Below are 23,722 nucleotides of genomic sequence, written 5' to 3'. Positions count from 1 at the left end.
TTCCTTCAGAAGAAAGGCTTTCTGACCCCTATATGCTGTAATTTTGAAAGGACCTTTCCATAGATTTTCAAACTTTCCGTGCTTTCCTTTCTCTTCATTCCTTGCATCCCACTTCAGCACCACATCATCCAATTGAAATTTATCTGCTTTTGCTTTTCTGTCATAAATTTTCTTCATCTTCTCCTGCAATTTGGATGTGTTCTTGAAAATTTCTTCTCTTGTTTGCTGCAAGTGAATCATTTGATTCAACCTTCTCTGCATGGGATCTTCTTTGCTGCCAGCCTCCTGAAGAAGTCTGACCACCGAGACAGCAAGAGAGGTAGGGAATACTGTGTCAACTCCATAAACAAGCTCAAACGGTGACATACCAATATACTTTTTCTTACTGATACGATATGCCAAAGCACATGGACCAACCTCTTGTTCCAACTCTTCTTATTTATTTCTAGCAGCTTCTTGATGATGTTGACCAAATATTTATTCGAAGATTCCGCCAATCCATTGCCTTGCAGATGATAGGCAGTTGAATGACCCAAAATTATGTGATATTTATGACAAAATTCTACCATCCTTTTCGATTTGAAAGATGTTGCATTATCAGTGATTAATTTGTTTGGACAACCAAAGCAAGACAAGATGTTATTTTTGTGAAATGAAATGATTACCGTGTCCGTTGCTTGTCTGGTAGGGGCTGCCTCAATCCATTTTGTGAAATAGTCCGTCGCTGTAAGGATCCACCTATGCTGTCTGGAAGAGGCAGGATGAATTTCCCCAATGAAATCCAATCCCCACTGCTGGAAGGGAGCACTCACTTCAATAGGCTTAAGTTGCAAAGGCTGTAATTTCTGTTTTCCTTCGAAAATCTGACATTTATGTCAGCGCTTGACCATATTATGCACATCAGAAAACAAAGTAGGCCAGTAGTACCCTGCTCTCAAAATTTTGTTCGCTGTTGATTTCCAAAAAAGATGACCACCACACTCTCCTTTGTGGAAATCCTCCATGACTTTCTTTGCCTCCTCTTCCACCAGACAATTTAACAAAATGCCACCGGGATCTTTCCAATACAGTGCAGAATTCAAAATACAAAACTTGGCAGCCTTCAATTTGAGTGTTCTCGTTTTGTTTCTAGTCATGCTGGGCGGTGGTGATAGATTTTTCAGCACATATATTATATCATAATACCATGGGGACAAAGCAAAAATTTCGGATACCTGAGTTGACACTCCTTCCTCATTCTCATCGGACATGGCAGCGATCAAATTTATGTCCAATGCATGCAAGTTCGATTCGGCCATCAGCTTCGCCAACCCCTGTCCTTTGACCAACTTTGTAGGCTTTATCTCCACATCGTATTTGAGCAAGGCTGTGATCCATTTGCCTCTTCTCCCTTTCGAATCGGTCTACACTAAAACATATTTCACAGCAGTATTAGGAACATAGGCCAGAATGTGAGAATGTAGGATATACACCCAGAAATCCTTCAATGCTTTCACCAATGCCAGGGCTTGCTTCTCAACGATGCTGTACTTCAAAGCTGCATCCCTTATAGCCCTGCTAAAGAATGCAATGGGTCTTTCATGATCACCTCTCTTCTATAATAATACCGCTGCCATAGTGTGCTCAGAAGCAAATGAAAACAATATGAAATCCTGAGTTTAGTCCGGGCTGACTAGAACTAGAGCTGAAGAAAGGGCTAATTTGACCAAGTTGAAAGATTTTATAGCCTCCTCTGTCCATTTCACTTGGCTGTCCTTCTTGAGCATGTTGGTCATTTTTCTCAAGTGTTCTGCAAGATTAGGCACAAAGCGACACAGAAAATTCATCTTACCATTGAATGATTGTATCTCCTTTTTGTTCCTAGGCAGATCGATTTGCTGAATTGCTTGCACACGAGCTGGGTATATACGAATGCCATCCTTTGAAATGATGTGCCCAAGTAATTTTCCTTCCTCCATGGCGAACAATCTCTTCTTAGGATTTAGCGATAAACCATATTTCCTGCATTTTTGAAAGACAATTTTTAGGTGATGCATGTGTTCTTCATCAGATTTTGAAAACACCGTCAAGTCATCTAGATACACCACCAAAAACACATCCTTCTCATTCGCAAACGCCAAGTCCATTGCCCGCTAAAATGTGGCACCTACATTCTTTAAACCGAATGGCATTTTGGCATAGTGAAAGGTTCCCCATGGAGTGGTGAATGTTGTCTTGTCTCTATCATCTTCATGGATGAAAATTTGGTTATATCCGGAATAACCATCAAGCAGCGCCATATGAGATGCCCCCACTACTCATTGAAGTATATGGTCCATCTTGGGCAGCGGATAGTTGTCCTTCAATGAGACCTTATTTAGATTTCTGAAATCAATGCATAGGCAGATCTCACCGGTTTTCTTGCGTACAGGTACTAAGTTAGATATCTAATCTGAAAATATGATAAGCACAATGATACCTGACTTGTATAACCTATTTACCTCTTTTTCGATGGATGGCAGCAACTTTGGATTTATCCTTCTTAGCTTTTGTCTAAATTGTTTTTGGTTGGGCTTGATGGGTATTGTGTGTTGAATGATATTTGTATCATAGGTCTTTAAATCAGAATAATCCCAAGTAAATACATCTGCAAATGAAGCCATCAAACTGATGTATTTGTCCTTGATCTTTGGCGGTAATGATTTGGACAATTTCACCAACTTTGGATTGGCAGTTGTACTGATTTTGACTTCTTCTACACCTTTCTCTGTCGGCTGCAATGTTGGCTTGCAGGCTACATCATCCTGATCAAAAAGTTCTTCTAGAGGTATCAGGCCTTTAGGAATGATGTTATTCTTCAACTGCAATACGTCCATTTGATTGATCTGCACTTCATCTGTACCATTCCCTTTGTCCTCATCATTTTCCACATCGATTGAGGTATCTTTGAACTTTCCTTTGTTGAGCAGAAAATCTTTAGTCTCCTCATCATCTTGAAACACTTGCCAATATCGCTGATTGTCTGGAATGGTTAGATGGTGCTTGACATGGATTTCAAATTTATTGATGGAGTTCATGGGGATGTTCAAGCTGCTCGCTGCCTTGGCAAGAGCATTAGCAATACTATTTTGTATTCGAGGCACACATGTCAAGGTGTATTCTGAAAATAGCTTCAAGATGCCTAAAACTGCATTACGATAGGCCCGCATCCTAGGATGTTTTGCTTGATACTCACCTCTGACCTGTTTTATCACCAACTCGGAGTCGCCATATACCGAAATCCTCTTTGCATTCATATTTCTAAGAATCTTCAGGCCAACAATCAGAGCTTCATATTCAGCTTCATTATTTGAACATTCAAAGGCCAGCTTGTAAGAGCAAACTCTTACGCTGCTAGGCACTTTGTTTGGGGCAGAGAAATGATTGCGTACCCAAATACCAATACCAGTGCCATCATTCCCTACTGCTCCATCAAAATCCATGGTCCATAAGCCTTCTTCATCTTCTTGCAAGTGCTGGAAATCTGTTTGTTGTGCCTTGACTGTTTGCTGTCCAGTGTTTTCAGCTGATTGCCCAATCTTTTACTGCTTTTCTTGTCCTTCTTTCTTCAAGATTTCTCTGAAATTTTCTGTTATTTCTGGAATGTCATCTGCTTCTACTATTTGACTATCTATCTCATTTAAACTATCTGAAAACAAAACAAAAGACTCTAAATCTGTATGTACATAGTTAATAGGATGATTTATGGGTTTCTCCTTGCTTGTGATCATATATTTCATCTTTTGTTCCCGATATAGCTTCCTCATTTGTCCAAACACCGTGATTGTTGCATAGGAGAAATCCAGCTGTAGTGTCCCTTTCAATTTCGCTACCCAAGACTTGGAAAGAAGCATGCCAAAGCTTGGAGGAATATCTGCTACCACCACAACCATCAGAACATTTTTCATAGGAAGCTGATCCAAACTCACAACCAAGTCTTTGATGAGTCCTATACATCTTACTCTACTGGAATCGAATGAATAGAGATCATGATATTGTCGGGTGATGTCCAGACCAAGCTTATCCATGATAGCTTTGGGCATGAGATTGTGAGAAGCTCCAGAATCGAACATGGCATTGTGTAGCACAAAATCATGCAATCTTAAACTGATATAGAAGGGTGGCACATCGCTCTCAGGAGACTCACCATTCATTGCTAGTGCAAAAATCATTTCGGGCTGATCATATTCTACATTTACCATATCGGACATTCGGTCCAAGTTCAACATTTTAGAAATTTGTCCTCTATAACTGTTGTTCTTCATTATTTCAGTCAAGGGGATGGATACCTTTAGCTTAGAAATATCATTCTCTAGGCTAAAAGTGGGAGTTCTTTCTACCTCTTTGACTGGGATCTATTTCATTTCCTTCTCTTTTAATGTGGCTGGTTGCTGTGATTGTTCTGCTGATTTTGATTTGCTGCTCTCCGGACCAACCGCCTCCTTTCCTTTTCTATGTGTAGTTGATGGATCATTTTTTGTTGTTTCACCTTCCTTCTTTTTCTGAATTGGTTTGGCTGGCACAACTTTGTCTCTAAGATAATATCGCTGTTGTTGTGTGGACAAAGCATTCATATACCCCCTTTGATATTCTTCCGATTCTTCTTCCACCACAGTGTCGCTAGCTAGAATAAAATCGGTGTCTTGGTGTGTAGCTGAATTCACTGCACATTCTTCCTCTTCGGTGATGTAAGTAGGCAGCTCATTTGGAGTAAATAGATGGTTTTCCTCGCCTATTACATTCCTGTCCTCATCTAACTCCAGTCCATGTACAAATTTTGCTGCAAAGGTGTTTGTACCGGTTGTTGTGCTGTCTGCTCTTGAGTTCGCTAATCTCTTTGTCTTATCCTATATTGTGGCTGTTGTTGGCCACGAAAGTTAGGATTCCTAACTTGTGGCTCTGGCTTTTCAAGTTTTACCCTTTCAAGCATCTGCTCTACCTTTTTGAGAAGCTGATCCATTGAAGAAGATTCTTCTTGCACAGTGGTTTTCTTTTCTATTTTTGCTCTAGCTCTTTTGGAAAGCAGATTTGCCTTAACGCTGATTGCAATTTTCTGCATGTCTTCCATTGTAGTCGGTTCTCTTTCTCTTAATTGGTACGCCATGTCAGCATAAAAACCATCAGGAAATTTCATCATCGCTAGTCCCACAGGTGGCTTTAGATGGTCTGGAATTTCATTGTAGACTGCATTAAATCTAACACAATAATCTTGGACCGACTCACTGACATTCCGTTTGATTTGCTCATATTCGGCCATAATTTGAAGGGGATTCTTTTTCACTTCCCACCGGTTCAAAAACTGTCTTTGTACTTCAGCCAAGGTAGTGATACTTGCAGCCGTCAAACCTCTGAACCATTTCCTCACATCACCTGCAAATGTTTGTACAAAGAGCCTCATTGCCACGTTCTCCGCATCGATCTCATGAAGTTCATAGAAGTCTGCCATTTTATCCACATGTTGCTGAGATATAATACTGTTAGGAGTGCCATCAAAAAATGGGATTTTACTTTGATAATCATTTTGCATGTCATCTAGGACTTGGGGTAGATCAAGGGGTGTGAAACGGGAAACCATCATTCTCGGTAGATTTGGCCTTGGAGGTGTTGGAGGAGTGTGCACAGTTTGCAAGGGGCTTGCAATTGGAGTTTGGGACTGTGTTGCAATGTAATTATCAATTAATCTATTGGCTCTTTCTATTTCAAGGTCGACAAGAAATTGTGGATTGGGGATGGTATAATCAATAACCCTTTCGGATTTAGACTCAAACAAAGATATTTCAAATCGTTCGTCAAACTCAAGCTCTTCAAGATACTCAAAAATGTCGGGACATGAATGGGATTTGAACACGGGAGTTATGGTGCTTTCTTAATGAAGGAGTCTTGGGATCAAATTGGGGTTTTCGTAAATATGAGGAGGGTCCAGGTCGGGATTTGCTCTGGTATATCGCCTCGAAGCCAGCGTGCTATTGAGAGAAATTACGGGACACAACCAACTTACTCAGCCTTTCCAATCCTAAGCTCATCATTTGGAAGCTTAGAATTATTATGAAACAAGGGGATTTGATTTTCAACTTGTTCCCCAGTGGAGTCGCCACTATGTTAGCACCTAAATCTACCTTAGGCTGAAGGAAGGAAAAAATTAGGGTAACCACAAACCACGCTCAATCTGGTAGCTAGCCCTACCAGAGCAGGAGAGGGCTCTCTCCGAGTCACGCTCAGTAAATGGATAAGAAAAAATGGTTTGAGATGACTTACAATGCAATATTTACCTTAGGCTAGTAAGTGAAAAGGGATTCTGGAAACAATTTTATGAATGACCGAGCTTCTCGGATGTTTATGGGACTGGCGCTCAGCAAAGAACAGAGAATTTAATACAAAGGCACAGATTATTCCGTGAGGCAAGGTAGGCGGAAAATGCAGCAATTTCGGTTTAAGGTAACACCGAATGGAAAGATTTCTGAAGAGAGTGAAAATGGCATAGTCACATGAATCGTTTTCAACAGAAGAATAACACTGTACATGAAATTTTCCCACAGGCAGAGCAATATAAATTGAATTCTACCTAATCTCAATTAGAAAATTTCACTGAAATGAAACATGAATTGAATTATGAAACATAAAAAGATACATATGGAACATAAGAACACATTTGCTACACTCACAACCACAATAATCTCATGAAATAGAGCCACTGCCTTTCATTAATTCTCTGTCAAAAATACACAGTGTAGAAACAGAGTTTCTTTCCCACAGTCTCCCAGAAGTTACAAGCCAGCCAACCCTTTGCAAATAACTTGCATACAATATATAGAATGTGTGAGGAAGAGATAGAATGCCCATGGGTTGGGAAGTTACTCAAATCATTACGAAATGGAGATGGAGAGCCAACCATCAGCTACAGGTGCAGCGCTCTCAAGCATGACATTTGGCTGGGGTGACCCTTTGCATTCCTTTGCCACTTGAATAGATGCCCATATGGAGAGAAAACTCTTTAAATGCCACCTTTGGTGCCAAAAAACCGAAGTGTAGATGACCGGGCCCACTTGGAGAAGTCGCAACTCGAAATTTCACGAAACGGGAGCAAATTGGCAGTTTTTTCCTCTGTGCGCTGCGCCAAATTATCTGTGCGTTGTGCCACTTTGGAACCTATTTTGGGGCACTTGTAGGTGTCCAAAATGTGTCCAAGTGAGCTTGTTAGAAACCCTATCCTGTCTACTTTCTAACCCCACTAGAATTTCCAAATTTGGTGCTCATTTGCCCCTCCAAATCTTCATTATCCCAAGACTGCTTTCTGTGTGTCAAAAAAGTGGCAGAGAGGCCATTTTTAGGTGTTTTCTTACCTATAGGAGACTCATATGTTGTCAAATTTCTTGCCCAGACACCAGTAGTCGTAAATTTCAATGCTAAATCCAAATATGCAAGCCATTCCTCGATTAGAGCCCTAGAATTTTAGCGTCGTGCCAGTCGTGCGGCACACAGGGAGGAATTTCCTGTTTTTTATCCAAAAATTTTCCAAGTGACCAAAATTTGCCAAACTTTTTTGAAATTTGGGCTGGATGTTCCCTATGAAGTGCTATGCTATGCCAAGGAAGCCTCAGCCAAGATTTGAAGCCGATCTTGCTCCTTTGCCTCCTTTTCCTCTTTTGTCGCTTTGCTCAATTTTGCCTTTAGGCTCCTGATTCTTTCTTTGGAACTCATGTTTCGGGCCTGGTAGCGGTGATTCATGCGCCTCAGCATAGATTTCTCCCTATTTGCTTTATCCAACCACTGCTCCAAGTGAACGTCAACTTTCTCTAACACATACTCCTGGTCCTCCTCTCTTTTCTCCATTGGTCTACCTTGTGCTGCCAAGATGTGTCGCCGGTTTTCCTTGATCATTTGCAACTCTATCTCAGCTAGCTGATCCTCAAGTTGCTTGTTCCTCTGCTCCAAATATTGCATGTTCCACTTGGCCCTCTCCAAGTCCAGGGATAGGTTCTCAATCGCTGATTGCTGCTCCTGAATGATCTCTCCCAGCTCAGCATTCGTAGGTTCTGCATCTGTCTCATCATCCTGGAGGAGAACAAACTCTATCTCTTGCTCACCTGATGGCCCTTCCTCCTGCACTAGCTCCTTGCCCTTACCGTGCTCCTATGGTGCTGATGTTGGAAGTGAGGCCCCTTCCACCCCGGGTGGAGATAACACTCGCTTTGCTGCTGCGAACAACGGTCTACTGCCCTTCTGGTATGTGATGTATACTGGCATGGTGGCAGTCTCATGGCTCTCAAACTGATGTGAAGGACCCCCCACCTCATGCTCTGCCTCTGATACCACTGGTGGAGTGCTAAAGAAATCACAGGAGATGAAGTCCTCCCAAGCAATACCCTGCAATCCCAACTGATGGTCCACCAAAATCCGGATGAGAGCAAAATGATAGACACTGTTTAGCTGCTGTCGAGGGGTCTTGCGCTGCATGAAGTTTTTCATCTTCTCAATGTTGTTGCAAATGAAAAATGAAAGGCTCATCATCTGCACCCTGGTGAAGTGCATGAGCAACCGGATGTGATAGGTATAGAGGCGGGAAAACCTTCCCTCACCACTGAAATACTTCATGATCAATTTCAAGAGCGGGGCATACTCATCCCTCAAAAATCTGAATGGAAAAACTTTGGTGAGCTGGCTCAAACAGCTGTTCTTGATGTAAGGCTCATAATGATGCCTCTCCACCTTCTTTTTCTTATGCCACTGTTACCCAATGTTTGGTATTCCTTTTGCCACTGATATGGTTTCCGGTGTCAATGTGAAAGTGAACCCAGCCAGGACAGATTGACCTCCTTGTAAATGAAGTGCAAAAAGACGGGCCAACTCATGATGGACTTTGACATTTGCCACCCTTTGACAAAATTCATAACAGGCCAAGTGCTGGAAATAAGACATGGCAAGCGGGCATGCCTGCAGCTCAGTGAGGGTGTTTGGCTCATCTCTAAGATGTCTGTCGCTTCGGTGTGTCTCTTATGAGCCCTCTCTCCTGAAGATGTGTCACTGTGGGTCCCCTCCTCATACTTTGATGAAACTTCTGATGCCATTACTACTGTTTATACCCTGAGTTTTATGTTGCCCTTTGAATCCAATGGAACTGGTAGATGCTCTGAAAATCTGTCACCAAGGGGACAATAAAACAGGGAGTGTTAGGAGGGGAATGATGAAAAGGGGAATAGGGGTTTAAAAGGAGAAATTTATCAGGGATTTGGGAGCATTTTGGGTATGGTTTTGATGGGGTAGGGTTTGGATATTTTGAGCCATAGGAATAAAGGGAACAAATGGATATGATTACAGTGGAGCTAGGGTGATTATTAGGGGAAACTGCTATAGGGGAATTAGTTGATAGAGATAGGGTACGAGCATACTTTTAGCAATAATGTCACTGTAGCAAAACCATAGCTTCTTGACCTTCTTTGTGTCATCTTTGTTTTACTTTTTTTTAAAAAGATTACATTTGATTCATGGTCATCGAAATCACATTCCTCTTCAAGTTAAATGCCAATGGTGAAGGTAGTTGGGATACCTCTCCAATTTTGAGGGTTATTCACAAAATTTTTGGGCAATTTAGTAAATTTTTGGGCTTATATGTCTGTGCGCCGCGCGCTCTGCCCAGTGCGCCACGTGCCGGGTATGCCCGCGCCACCTCGTGTGTGCGCCGCACATTGTAAATTTACCCAAATTTGCTTGAAAAACAAGGGGGAGGGTTTTAGTGGCGGTTTTAGGGTGGTTTCCTTAGGAAAAATGATGGAATGGAGGTATGAACGATGACGAGTGAGGGGGCAAGGGGAGCGGAGCAGAACCTTGGTGCTTATCATCACATTTTTGCAACCCCATTTCTCGTTTTTCTTGATGATTTTTTCGTGGTCGATCTTGTGCTTTTGGGGTACCATTTAAATATCTTATGCACACCAAATCATTGAAAAATTTTAGAGAGGAGAGGTGTCAACAGGGCCTACCTCTTGATTTGCTAGCCTTCACCGAGATTTGGAATGATTTGCACTGTTTTTATGCCCCTGGCTGTGTGCATCGCACACTAAGACCAGTGCGCCACACACTGGGTGTGCGTCGCGCCCTTGAGAAAACTGAATGGCGGGCAGGCTGCATGTGCGCCGCACCCTCTGTGTGCGCCGCGCTCCTGGGTGTATGCACCACGTCTCCCAAACCAACTCTCACTCACTCACACTTTCACGATTTCTTTCTCCCACCTTTGTAATGTCTCTCCAAGTCTTCAATGGCACAATGGCTTTTCTTTGGGCCACAACAAGTATATATATAGGCTTGGGAGAAATTGGTTTGATTTTTTCTTCCTTGAAAACCCACTTTCTAATGTTTGTGTTTTGCACTTTTTTCATTGACTTTAAAACACCCTGATTTTCATTTTTTCTTTGAAATTTTGGCTCTCATGACGGGATTTTCGACATTTCTTTGCGGGGACTGTGTGACTAGGCATTTGGCCATAGAAACCATGACTGCATCTGAAAAATCAACTTGTGCATTTTTGGAAAATTTTGTCATAAATGACCTTGTTTGACTTTTCTTCAAAACAGAGTTTTGAAGAAGAGTCGATGTCTTTCCACTTGAAGGTGAAGCTCACTGAACCATAGCTATGTAAGGCCTCCCTCTGGCCTGCATGGCTTGTTCTGGACATGTTTTTAGTGACCAAATTGATGAATTCCTAGACCCAAACAATAAAAATGACTTTGTCCTATAATAGGACCAAACCTGGACTGTCATGAGCTTTGGTGATTATGGACAAATACCTGAGCCAGCAGGGGCCAGAGATGAGGGAAAATGACTAGCATGACTTCCTCCATCAGATCATGGCATGTCCCTAGCGAAATACAGCTGAGTGAATGGAGCGGGACACCTAAAATTGAAATGCACAAAGAGTTTTGATCTCTAACGGAGGGCTGACCAGACTGAATCTAACAACCTCCATCCCCACCCATACCATCTCTGCCACCACCACAGTTCAATATGGCGAGTGCGATCAAACTGCTGGTATTCAGAGGAGTAGGAAAAGAAGATCTGGACCAATTTTGGTTCGTAGTAAGGGCTGTATGGGAAGCACAAGGAGTCGTGGATGACAATATAAAGAAGGGAATGCTGGTAAGCATGTTGTAGGATCACACACAATGTGGTACATTAAGCATTCTAATGACCATCCAAACGTTGGGATTGCCTATATCCATGCCGCGATGAACAGGGAATTTAGCATGCCAAAATTAGAGATACAATCGAGTATCGGGTTTAAGGAAATCGTGATGCTTCCAGGAAAGACCCCATCGGATCTGAACTAGAGACTGAAGAGTATGATTCACGAAGCCAACATGATCTTCACGGATGGAAAACACAGTGCATGGTTTGTAGCGTCACTAACACCGCATTTAAGGATGGCGTTGTCACAACAAAAGCTATCCACCCAGGCTGTAGCTTTGCAGATTGTAATGAGATTGCACGAAAACCCTATACAAGATCCTGGTCTGGGAGTCCAACAAATCCACGTGCAACTACAAAATTTGTGTCTGAAAATGCAGAGTTTAAAATAGGACAGGACAACTCGGCCAGAGGTGGTATGGTGGATAAAGGGTAAAGGCCAGGGGCATGGCAAGGACCACTGTCCAGTTTTCACGAATTACTTGGTGGGAGGAGGGCCGATGCTATTAAGACCCGAGGCACAAGCAAGACCGAGCGTGGTACCTGCATTATGGTGCACGATTTGTTAGATAGGAGGCAAACACACTACAGATAACTGTCACCTATTGCAGAAGTATACGTAGACATCCCAACAATTGTTCTATAATTTCTATAGGTCAGTAGGCTATAATGAGTGCACCTACAGAAGTTATGGGCTGATGATGGATCGAATCCCTGCCTATAGAGTGCAGATCAAAACACAATCTCTTGATCAAAATGCAGGGATGGAGTGTGTTGGATTTCAGGGGCACGGACGAGGTCGAGGTGGAATGGAACCAAGAAGGGGTCGCGGACAACTAATCTATTAAAATTGCAGAGGGCCAGGGCACTATGCTCGTGATTGTATGAATCTGACGAGAGCATCATGTTTATACTATACCCAATGTGATCATGATATGGAGGACTACCCTACATTGATAGCGAGGTTACACGATAAAGGAGTACTCCAGCCTCCACTGACTTATAACCTACAAATGATGAGGTCTGCGCTGCATGAAGAGGACCTGAATGTAAACATAGTGCTTCGAAGTGGTATCACAACTAGAGATGGCAAAGGTAAGTAGCCAGAAAAAAGTGTGTGGGTTTGCAAGGCTCCTACAAAGGAACCTGAATTTGATTTAGAGCATGCGAAGGAGACATTCATGGAAGCTAAAAAGAGCTTCATGGAGGCCTCCACTTCAAGTGGTAAGGATCAACTAGACCCAAGGATGGATCCTTCAATGCTCACTACCTTTATGGAGACATGCTTGAAACTACTGTGTGACAGCAAGGTGGTAAAAGTATTGCAGGAAATTATCACTAGGTGCATGAGGTTAGGAGAACCACGCGTAGTCCAGAAACTTGGAAAGAATGCATTGCGAATAGGAAAGGAAATGAGATTGACTGTGCAAATCAGAGAGTATAAAATGGATCAAGTAATTCTGGATCTTGGATCGGATACGAATGTACTGCCAAAACAAACATGGGAATGCATGGGTAGATCCGCACTACAATGGTCTCCTATTCAATTACAAATGGTGAACCAGCAAAAGATCCTACTGATGGGAAGATTGCAGGGGATAACAGTAGATATAGAAGGTGCTAGCACGCTGGAAGATTTCAAAGTGATAGAGATTGTCAATGACAACAATCCCTATCCCCCACTACTAGGAATCGATTGGACCACTGACATGAATGGAGTCATAAACCTAAAGAAGTGCAAAATGATTTTTGAGAAAAAGTCACTACGCGTAGTAGTATCGATAGATCCTGTTGAAGGAGCGTGATACACTGAAACGATGTGCAACGACGATAGTGATGACAATCTCGATTATATTTATAAGATAACTGTGTGAGAGCAGGATTGGGTGAATTCAAAAACATATTGTAGGATTTCATGGGAGCTCGAAAGCTCTTGCACTTTGGATTCGGATGACAAAATAGAACGATGGTAGAATCAGCTGCATGAAGTAACCATGCTCAATTGCAATATGATGGTAAGATCACTGTGCTATGTGACAGCAGAGATAAGGAATCTTCCTATGTATGATGGATTGACAGCAATGGATGAATTTCTAAACAAATTTGAGAGCAAAGTGCCGGAACAACAGTGTTTTGACACCCTAAAATGGGCACTGCGCACTACACCTTCAGGTGGTGGGGTACATGTTATCACCCAGGTTGTTCCCTATGACTCCCAAGGGAATACGGCCGGGGTAACCACTAACCAGTCTTTGGATCACAGTTTCTAGCCAAACTGTAATCAGAGAGGGCTCTCTCTTTATGATTTGTCTCTGTTCTGTTGGTGTTTTAGGCTAGCTGTTAAGTTCAAATTTGGTTTATTTGTTTGGTTGGAAAAAGTTTCAGTCAAAACTTGCATGCTCTAATCAAATCTTATATAACATTGGGCAATGGAGTCAGAGGTCCTTTGGTTTGGTGTGTTGTGTTGATCCTGTAATGAAAACTGCAGAGCGGGCTAATTGTCTGGGAAATAACGCTTTGAATTTGAGCTGAGGTGTGATATGTTCAGGATAAGAAAGGCACTTAAGGATCTTTCTATAAATTGAAATGAATGAAAGTAATTGTTACCTGGAAGCATTGAAGAATTTCTAGATAACAGTCACAACATGGAATTAAATATAACATGAGCATTTAAGAATTCATGTCCGTTTTAATCCTGAAGAAAACATTTACAGCAATCTCAGATTGAGCACAGGGTGTGAATAACATGTCCTGAACTTTTCTTTTTCTTTATTGCTAGATATGATGAAAACGTGAAAATGAAATAACATAGGGAAACAGAACAGAGTTTAAAGAAAACATATCGTTCCACCAGACAACACAGGGATTCTGCAACAGCACTTAGATCATCAACAAGACACCAGAGTTCCAGGAAATCACTGAGCTGAAATTGCTCTTTGTATTAAACTTTTCTGAAAATACAGAGTGTACATGCCTCGGAGTAAAAATTACCAACCCCTTATGCGTTACTAAGGGGAGTATATATACAAAAATTTTCATCAAAATATCAATGAAGATGAGTTATTGCCTCATTCATGATATGCTAATCTCAAAAATTTAGTAGCTGAAGGAGTGAATGCAGCAGTAACTCCTTTTTGCTTTAGCTGTCAGAAATCAGAAGATATTTTGGTCTTTATGGCTGCTAAAGTCGGCCGAAAATGCGTTGTTTGATCTTGGCACAGTTGTCATGTATGTGAGATAAGTCACCTTCTAAGTTGTTTTGATTGCTGATATTTGTCTTGTCATTTGTCTTGTAGTGACCTGGAGGTGGCAGTGACAAAACAGCTGGAGCTACCGTGGCAGAATTTGAAGCATTGCTTGCCACCAATCCTCCTTAGGCATTTGATGTCTCCGAATTTTTATTAGAATCTCATCGGCCTCTGTATACCGCCAAAAGTTAGGAGGAGTTTCAAACAAATGATTTGCCTCACTTTCAATGAAAAATAGGCCTTCAAGTTTAGTGTACAAGCTCTGTGCTGTTGGAGGCCCTGTTTCCTCAGGAGTACTGCCAGATGCAGTGATTTGATTTTCAATGTAAGTAGCCATTCTGTTGGTGAATTGATCTCTGGTAATCAATTTCCCTGTGCTGTTCAACAGGCCAGGCAATCCCCTTGCTTGCAGCATTCCCATTTTGAGTTTATACTCCTCCACCTCAGCCTGTATTTCATAGCATTTTCTTTCTACAGTCTGTACATAACTTCTGAGAGTTAGCACCTTTTTAGCTGTGAGGATGGCCTCTGTTCTGTTGACGATGCCAATGGCTGCCAGCTCCTCTTTGTCTTGCCTGTTCAAAAAATCTATCAGTTGGTTTGCCTGCTCAGGTCTGTTTCCTAGCACTGTTTTGGCCCTCTGGATTTCTGTCTGTGCTTGGCCAACTAAATCCATGTACTCATGGATTGTTTTGATGGATTTCCATTGTTTGGTGACAGCTTGGGTAATCTTACCCCACAAAATTCTTTTTATGTCGGCCATGGTACTTTCCAGATTGAGCTCTTTTTCCAGGGCCTTTATTTTATCCTTTAGGGCCTTAATTTCTCTGCCCTGTTCTGCTATAGTTACCTTTGATTTGTCATACTTGGCATCTATCTCTGCCAATTTGTCCTTTGGTTTGTTTATCTCATCTGCCTGGAGCTCCATTGCCTTGACAGCCTTGGTCAATTCTTCTACACTTGGGTGGGCATCTGGAGTTGCTGTTGTGCCTGCTGCTTCTGTTGTAGGGGCCACTGTTGCCCCTGAAGTTGTTGCTGTTGCTGAAGCTGTTGGAGGAGCCTGGAGTGTAGATTCTCCCTGTTTTTCTTGTAGCGTTCCTTCCAGTTCTTTCTCCAATTCTTTGATCCTCTGATCTTGCTGTAGAAGGAGGTCAAGTTGTTCATTAAGCTGTTTTTATTTTTGTAGTTCTGCTGTCTGGGGGTGTTCTGTAGGTAACAACCCCAACCTCTTCTTCATGGAATTCAGATCATCATCTATCTTCTTTATGAGGGCCTTTACACCTGTTGGATCACTAGGATCATGCCCTAGATCAATAATAATCTCCTCCAGAGACTTTATTCTATTGTCCTTGGCCTTAGAGGACATCCTCTCAAAATCAAGCTGAGTGTTTGTGTTCTTCAAGGAATATTTCAGCTCATGGGCCAGTGTGGCCTTCTCTACCAATGTGGCATAGACCATCTCCCCAGTCTGCTTGTGGAGTTCAATCTGGTCCATAGGATGTATGTCTTTAGCTAGGATCTCCACCCTTGTTTTGATAAAATCTGCAGTTGTCATTGGCTGTGGCCCCTTGGGTTTGAAATGGCTGAATATCATTTTTTCTTCCTTGAAGTCATAGACCGACATCAATCTTTCCTGCTGGGCTGGTGTAGCATCTATGAACTGTTTGTAAACCTCATCCCTTAATAACTCATTTGCTGCCTTGATCTTTTTAAAAGAAGCCTTAGTGCTTTTAGGCTTCTGGCTTTGGTGAGATGAGGATGACACCTCTAAACCAAGCTGTAAAGTCTGCTCCTGCTGAAAGGAGCTTGTCCCTGTATGTTGGCTTCCCTCCCTGTCCTTTCCTGTGCTGTTTAAGACATTTTCAGTAATGTCTTCCACCTCAGGGGAATCTGCCCTTTGTCTTTTGGCCTCTGGCTGATGGGAAGGTCCACTAATAGGAGTGGACTCTTCTCTCTCTCTTTTAGAACCCCTCTCCTCATGGGCTGGGGTTTGCAAAATAGGTGCTGTAGGAGTCTGAGTTTGTGGAGGAGGAGTTTGATCTTTCAGCTGCTCTGTTTGTTCCTCCCTCTGCAGCTCATTTTGCTGCTTAGTTTGCTGTTCAGTTGAAGGGGCTGCCTTCTCTTTCAGTGTTTCATGTTCTGCATCCATTATGCCTTTGCCTTTATCCACTGCTGCTGCCGATGTAGAGGGTGCCTGTGGTGCTGTCCTTGTCACTGAGGTCCCTTCTCCCACTGAGTGAGGCGGCCTGAAAGGTACCTGCTGCACATAGTCCAGGTCAATAGTCTTCTCAAGCTCTTTCATGTTTTTAAGCATTCTTTCTTCTTCAGTTAAACTCTCCACTAGAGTGTCCAGCTGCCATTCTTGCAAGTTGGCATACTTTTCTATGTGTGGGTAGTGACAGTGCTTAATACCTAGGAGTCTGTACTTATTTCTCCTAGCAGTGATGAAACCTTGAGGGTCATAAGGAACCCATCGAAAACTATAGGACAACTTATATTTGTCTTTGAGGATCAAGTCTGCAGATTCCCATCCTTCCTTCTTGTTCATAATGAAGGGGCCCAACTCATTTTTGAAACTAAGGTGGGCCTTTTTCTTGGAGCTGTGGAAATGGGTGAGGTCTGACTGAATTAATTGCCTGTAATACTCCAAGGCAAACAACCTCATAGGTACATACTTGGGGAGCCTGTATGGACAGAGCTCACAACCATAAACTCTGAATGCAGTATGGTGTTCATATAGGTACCAGTCACCTATTTTATATTTTTTAGAGAGCTGCAGAGCTTTCTTGATTTCATTAGATATTCTAGGTGGAGGGGACCTCATCAGTGTGCAAGAGACTGGGTACACAAACTGGTCAACAAATTCACAGTAGGTATAGGGTGAATTTGTGACTTTATGATACACTAAGGTCCAGAAGATGACAGATCTTCTCTCCCCTTTATTATCCAGCCTTCTGATGTAACATGGGAAGGCTTCAGAATGATGAAACATGAACAGATGGTAGATGTAAGCTGAGTATCTGAAGACCCCCTGTCTGTCCACCTTGCTTAATTGATCATGAATCTTATTGGCTATAAACTTAGCAAAGTTATACTTTCGGGCAGGGGGTTGACGCGGGCTGTAAGCAGACAGCAACACTAGCATGGATTTATCCACATGCTCACTGTTTTGGTATCCCAATACATAGGCTATCATGTCTAGTAATAGCCTGCCTATATCATTGAAATGCTCCCTCAGATAGGGAGGTGGCCCTGTAGGCTGGTATTCAGGTCTCATGAAGTTCCGGGTGACCTTTTGCAGCTCCTCACTGGTCATCTTATCACCAGTTTCCAGCAAATAAGTTGTGGGGAACGGGACCAGCAACTCTGTCTGATCAAACTGTAACATCTTGTTGATGGAGTCAGCATTTATATAGAAGAGGATCCTCCCTGATGGAGTATTGACAGCTCTGTGCTGGACATCATAGTGTTCAGCACATAGGTGGATGATTTCAGGGAAAACATTCATAGCTGGGAGACAGTAATAGGGCAGGTTTGACTCCCATATCCCATGTGTACCATGCCCATCCTTATAATCTTCCCTTAGTTGAGTGAATGTCTTCAAGAAGTCCCTGTCTCCCTCAAATTCCCCAATGAGACAATCCTTGTCAATGAATGGCAAGGCCTCCAGCTCCTTGTTGGTTTGATTTAATGGAGCTACACTGAGGGAAGAGGATGCAGAGGCTGCCATGCTATAATCTGAATTTGTGCAGGTGGAAGTACTGGCTTAACAAGTCTATAAAGACTTAAGTAGCAGGTGAACTGTAAACACCGTCTGGTGTTCTCTTTTAGTGAATAAAGGCAAGCAGGCTTGTAAGTTGCTGCAAATTCACAGGGTGAGAATTGCTAATAGATAAGTTGCAGAGATATTGATTTTTCTTTTTATAAAGAATGCAGGTGGCCTGTACTCGGCAAAAGGGAACAATGCCGAGCACCTCGGGGGCAATTTTACAGTTTTAGCCCGCGGACTGATCGCTCCAGGGTCGAATTGTGGTTTAGGGATGGTGCAGATTGTTTGGGTTTAGTTTAGGTAATCAGGCAGAACTGAATTAAGTAGTTTTTACCAGTCCTCTAATGGCGATTTTTACAGATAATTGGAATGCAGGGGCAAAGTGGGAAACTGGAAAAATACCTGGAAAAACCGACTCGGAAGCTCGCGGGCCGGGCTGTGGAGACTTAGTGCCGTCGAATTCCGAACTTTCAGCGGTTGAATCGTCGAATTTGATGGCTGGCTGAGAAAATTCGCGGCAGCTGTTGGCAACGGATAGTTTCTCTTTTGCATGAAAATGACCGAAAACGGCTTATTTAGCCGTTTAAAACATTAATTTTGGTAAAAGTGTGCATTTGGCGCTTTTCCGCCGATGACGTCAGCATGACGTCATGGCGGGACCCGGGTACGGAGGTGACGTGGCAGCGGAGGTGTCTGCCAGGGTGGCAGGACATGGTGGCGGGCGGATGCGGTGGCAGGTCCGCGTGGAGGGCCACGGGACGCTGGGGAGGGCACTGGTGAAGTGACGTCAGGGTGACGTGCCAATGACGCAGGAGGGAGGGTGGTAACAGGGGTGGTGGTAAGCGGGTTCCCCGCACCGCCTTTGGGCAAAGGCGGTAACGGGGAGGGGGGCTCCGAACAACCCCACCGCCTGCCACGCGTCCCCTGTACGGGACGGCCAAAACCACTTTCCCCGGACGCTAAAGGTCGGCAGGTCGGGGGGTGAAAATGACCGCCCACCGTTAGATCTGGGCGGCGGAGATCTGACGGCTGGCGGGTCCTCCGACGGATCGAGCAGGTTGGGGGGGGGTCCCGCCGGCACAATATAATATTCAATTTAATATTTGGGGCGGAGGGCTATAGAAAAATGGGTTTTTCGTAGTGTTTTGGGTTTTCCGGGTTTTCTGCAAGGGTTTATACAAGAAAAAGGGGTTTTGTGTGTTTTTAGCAGAGGGATGGTGAGGGTTGAGGGGAAGGATTTCTGCTCATAACCAGAGGTTAGAGCACATCCAAGACAAGGTTGACCACAGTCCCAGATGGACTGGAGTCCCCTTAGACCTTTATTTGGCTATAATGCCAAAAGGTGAATATGTAGATAATGCTGGGATTTATACACCATGGTGTTTAATATTAGTAGGGGAAAGGTAAGATAGGGGAGTTATATAGTAGAATTAGATGTTAATATGGATGGGGGAAGTGAATGGAGGGAAAAATACTAAGTATACTTGAAGCTCACTTAGTTTAGGGAGTAGATCAAAATGAAAAGATTTTAGACAAGAAATGTGGCCTCTAAAAGATTAAGAACCACCATGAAACCATAATTTTTCCATGAATCTCAGCTGATGAGGGGGTGTTAGTAAATGACATGAAACGGGAAGAGGGAAGTTAGTCATGCTTTCTGTTGCAACTTGATGAAGAGGAACACCTTGTCAACTGATTGGCTTTGCTCTGGTAAACATAGTTAACACATTTGCAATGGTAAAGATAACCTTTCTGCAACCACAACTACTTACCCAGCTACTTGCCTAGCATTTTTTATTTCTTCTTGGAGGGTGCACTTGGACTTGCAGACCCTTACTTGCCTTTTCTTTTCTTTGGCTTTTCTTTTATTTTTGCTATCTACTTCTACCCTTATTTCTTCCAAGATCCCAGATTAAACTGTTGGGAGCCTTTCTTCTCTACCTGAACTACTTGTCTGCCAAGATTAAACAGTTTGGACAGACTCCTTTCTCTATTCTACAACTGCAAATTTAAACCATGGAATAATCCAGATTAGGCTGTTGAATCATCCATCAAAATTTGAAGCTCATACCAAGCTATAAACATAGATTGAGTTTCTCTTGGAAATATGTGATCTTTGAGTCATCAAAGCAGAACAAATTTGGACCTTCCATAACCAATCATGAAATATAAAACCTATTGGTATAGGTAGCCAACAGTGGCTCCACATGGGGATGGTTTTTCTTTTGAAAGACCAAGAACAGTAGGTCAGATTGCCTTGCTCCATGGCTGTCCAGATCATCCTTGAAGTTTGCTTGCTTTGAAGTGCCAAATTCTGTGCTTCCCTTCTTGGTAGACCTTTGATTCTATTTACCTTTTGCTGGTTAGTCAATAGCTTGGAAAGCTGCATTTTTACAATCTAAACAGAAAATAATATGTACATGCGCATATATACAAGGGAACCTCAGGTTGCACTCATGGGAAATAGTCAAAATAGTGCTTCAGCATCCTGCCATTGACAGGACCTTCATCCAAGTCAACTTTAGTTAGGCTTTTTAGGAAGTAAGTATTATTACCTTGCACTGCTTGGACAGCAAATGGTCCTCTCCATAAGGAATCAAATTTTCCATGTTTTCCTTTCTCTTCTCTTCTTGCATCCCACTTGAGGACTTTATCACCAATACTGAAATCTTCTGCTTTGGTTCTTCTGTCAAAGGCTTTCTTTAGTTTTTCTTGTAATACCTGAACTCTGCTAAAAACTTGATCTCTGGTTTGCTGCAGACATATGATTTGATTTATCCTTCTTTGCATATCATTTGGCTCAGCTTGGCTTTCTTGAAGAAGCTTCATGACAGGCACTCCTAGTGAAGAGGGGAATTTGGCCTCTAATCCATAAACCAACTCATATGGGCTGGTCCCAATTGATCTTTTGGTTGTTAGTCTATCTGCCCATAAGGCATTGACTAGTTTTTTGTGCCAGTTCTTTTTGTTCTCTTCAAGTACCTTCTTTATAATGTTTACAAGGCTTTTATTTGATGATTCAGCAAGGCCATTTCCTTGGGGATAGTATGCAGTAGAATGGCCCAAAGTAATATGAAACTTATGGCAAAAGTTCACCATTTTCTTGGATCTAAAAGCAGCAGCATTGTCTGTAATAATTTTATCAGGGCAGCCAAACCTAGCCAGTATGTTGTTCTCTAAGAATTGAACGATTACTGAATCATTTGCTTGTCTGCATGGGGCAGCTTCAATCCACTTAGTGAAGTAGTCTGTGGCTGTTAAGATCCATCTATGTTGGCCTGAAGATGAGGGATGAATTTCCCCAATGAAGTCTAGGCCCCATTGTTGAAAAGGTCTCTCTGTTGCAATAGGCCTCAAGGGAAGTGGCAGCAGCTGTCTTTTTCCCTCAAAGACTTGACATTTATGACATGAGGTAGTGAATTTCTTAACATCAGAGAACATGGTGGGCCAGTAGTAACCAGCCCTTAGTATCTTATCCACAGTGGACTTCCAGTACAAGTGTCCACCACAGTCTCCTGCATGAAACTCCTGCATGATATTGTTAGTTTCCTTTTCAATTAAACAGTGCAGCAATATCCCTTCATGGTTTTTCCACAGTAAATTGCCATCCATCACACAAAATCTTGATGTTTTCATTTTTAAGAACCTACACTTAGTTTTGGACAGTCCTGGGGGAGCACACAGGTTTTGTAACACATAACAGATATCCGAATACCAGGGGGATTGTTCAAAGGCTGCATTGATCTTTGGAGTCGCCAGCTCTGTTTCACGGTCCAGCTGATTGATGTCTAAGGCTTGAAAATTTGTTTCTGTCATTAATTTGGCCAAGCCTTGCCCTTTAATTAGTTTTGTAGGTTTTATCTCAATGTCAAATTCCAAGATACTGGCAATCCATTTTCCTCTTCTGCCTTCTAAGTTTTCTTGGGTGAGAATGTCTTTGACAATAGGACTTGGCACATATGCTTTCACATGGGAGTAAAGGATATAAATCTTAAAGTCTTTGATTGCTTTGACTAAAGCATAGGCTTGTTTTTCCATGATTTGATACTTCAAAGGTGCATCCCTAAGAGCTTTGCTAAAGAAAGCAATTGGCTTCTCATTTCCTTGGTCATCCTTTTGTAATAAAACAGCTGCAATAGTATGTTGGGAAGCAAAAGAGAAAATGATAAATTCTCTGTCAAACTGAGGGTTGGTTAAGACTGGGGTTTGGGTGAGGGCCAATTTTATGCCTTCAAATGCTTGATTGGCTTCAACAGTCCACTTTACTTTTGAATCCTTTTTTAGCATGTTGTTTAATAATCTGGTTAGCTCTGCTAGGTTTGGGATAAACCTTCTTAAGAAATTAATTTTTCCCAAGAATCCTTGCAATTCTTTGACATTTCTTGGATGAGGCATTTGCAGGATAGCTTGTATCCTATCTGGGTCAATTCTAATGCCATCTTTTGAGATGATGTGTCCTAAGAGCTTGCCTTATTCTAAACCAGAGAGGGATTTCTTAGGGTTCAAAGAGATGCCATATTTTCTGTATTTTAGGAAGATCTGTCTTAGATGTTTTATATGTTCTTGGTCTGATTTTGAAAAAGGTGTTAGGTCATCTAAATAAATGACTAAAAAGTCATGAATTTCCTTGGCAAAAGCTATATCCATTGCTCTTTGAAATGTTGCTCCTGCATTTTTCAAGCCAAAAGGCATCTTTACATATTTGAAAGTTCCCCATGGGGTTGTAAATGCTGTTTTGTCCTGATCATCAGGGTGAACTAAGATCTGGTTGAAACCTGAAAATCCATCCAGTAATGAGATCCTTGAGGCCCCTACCACTCTTTGGAGAATGTGATCCATCTTGGGTAATGGGTAGTTATCCTTTAAGGATACCTGGTTTAGATTCCTTAAGTCCACACACAGCCTGATCTCACCTGTCTTCTTTCTTGTAGGGACTAAGTTGGAAATCCATTCAGAAAATCTGATTGGTGCTATGATGCATGCTTTGAACATTTTATGTACCTCTTGTTCCATTGCTGGTAGAAGCATAGGATTGATTCTCCTCAGTTTTTGTTTAAAGGGCTTTTGATCAGGTTTGAGAGGGATGGTGTGTTGGATTACAGAGGTGTCATAGGACTTTAGGTCCTCATAGCTCCATGCAAAAACATCCTGGAACTCTTTGAAGAGGTCAATGTATTTTGGCTTTTGGTCCGGAGGTAAGGAAGCCGATAATTTAATTATCTTGGGTTTGTCAATTGTACCTATGTTGCAATCTTCAATGGCTGCATTCAGGGGCTGCATTTTAGGCTTCCTGGGAATATCATTTGAATCAAACATGTCTTCTAGTGGGGTTAAACCTGTTGGTAGAAAATTGTGTTTTAGCTCAATGATTTCAGTTTCAGCACTGGACACCCTCTCTTCCCAGTCAACTTGTTGAATTTGCTGGATGCTTTCTGTATTGAAAATGGTTGGATTGAGCATTTGTTTTGCAGTTCTAGGTGACATTGGCTGAGCAGTCTGTTGAAAATGT

The sequence above is a fragment of the Pinus tabuliformis genome, chromosome 5_1 (assembly GCF_031772625.1).
Source record: "Pinus tabuliformis cultivar Carrire ecotype Pingquan chromosome 5_1, CPIR1, whole genome shotgun sequence".
In the NCBI taxonomy this organism is placed as follows: Eukaryota; Viridiplantae; Streptophyta; class Pinopsida; order Pinales; family Pinaceae; genus Pinus; species Pinus tabuliformis.
This window is presented reverse-complemented; position numbering follows the sequence as displayed.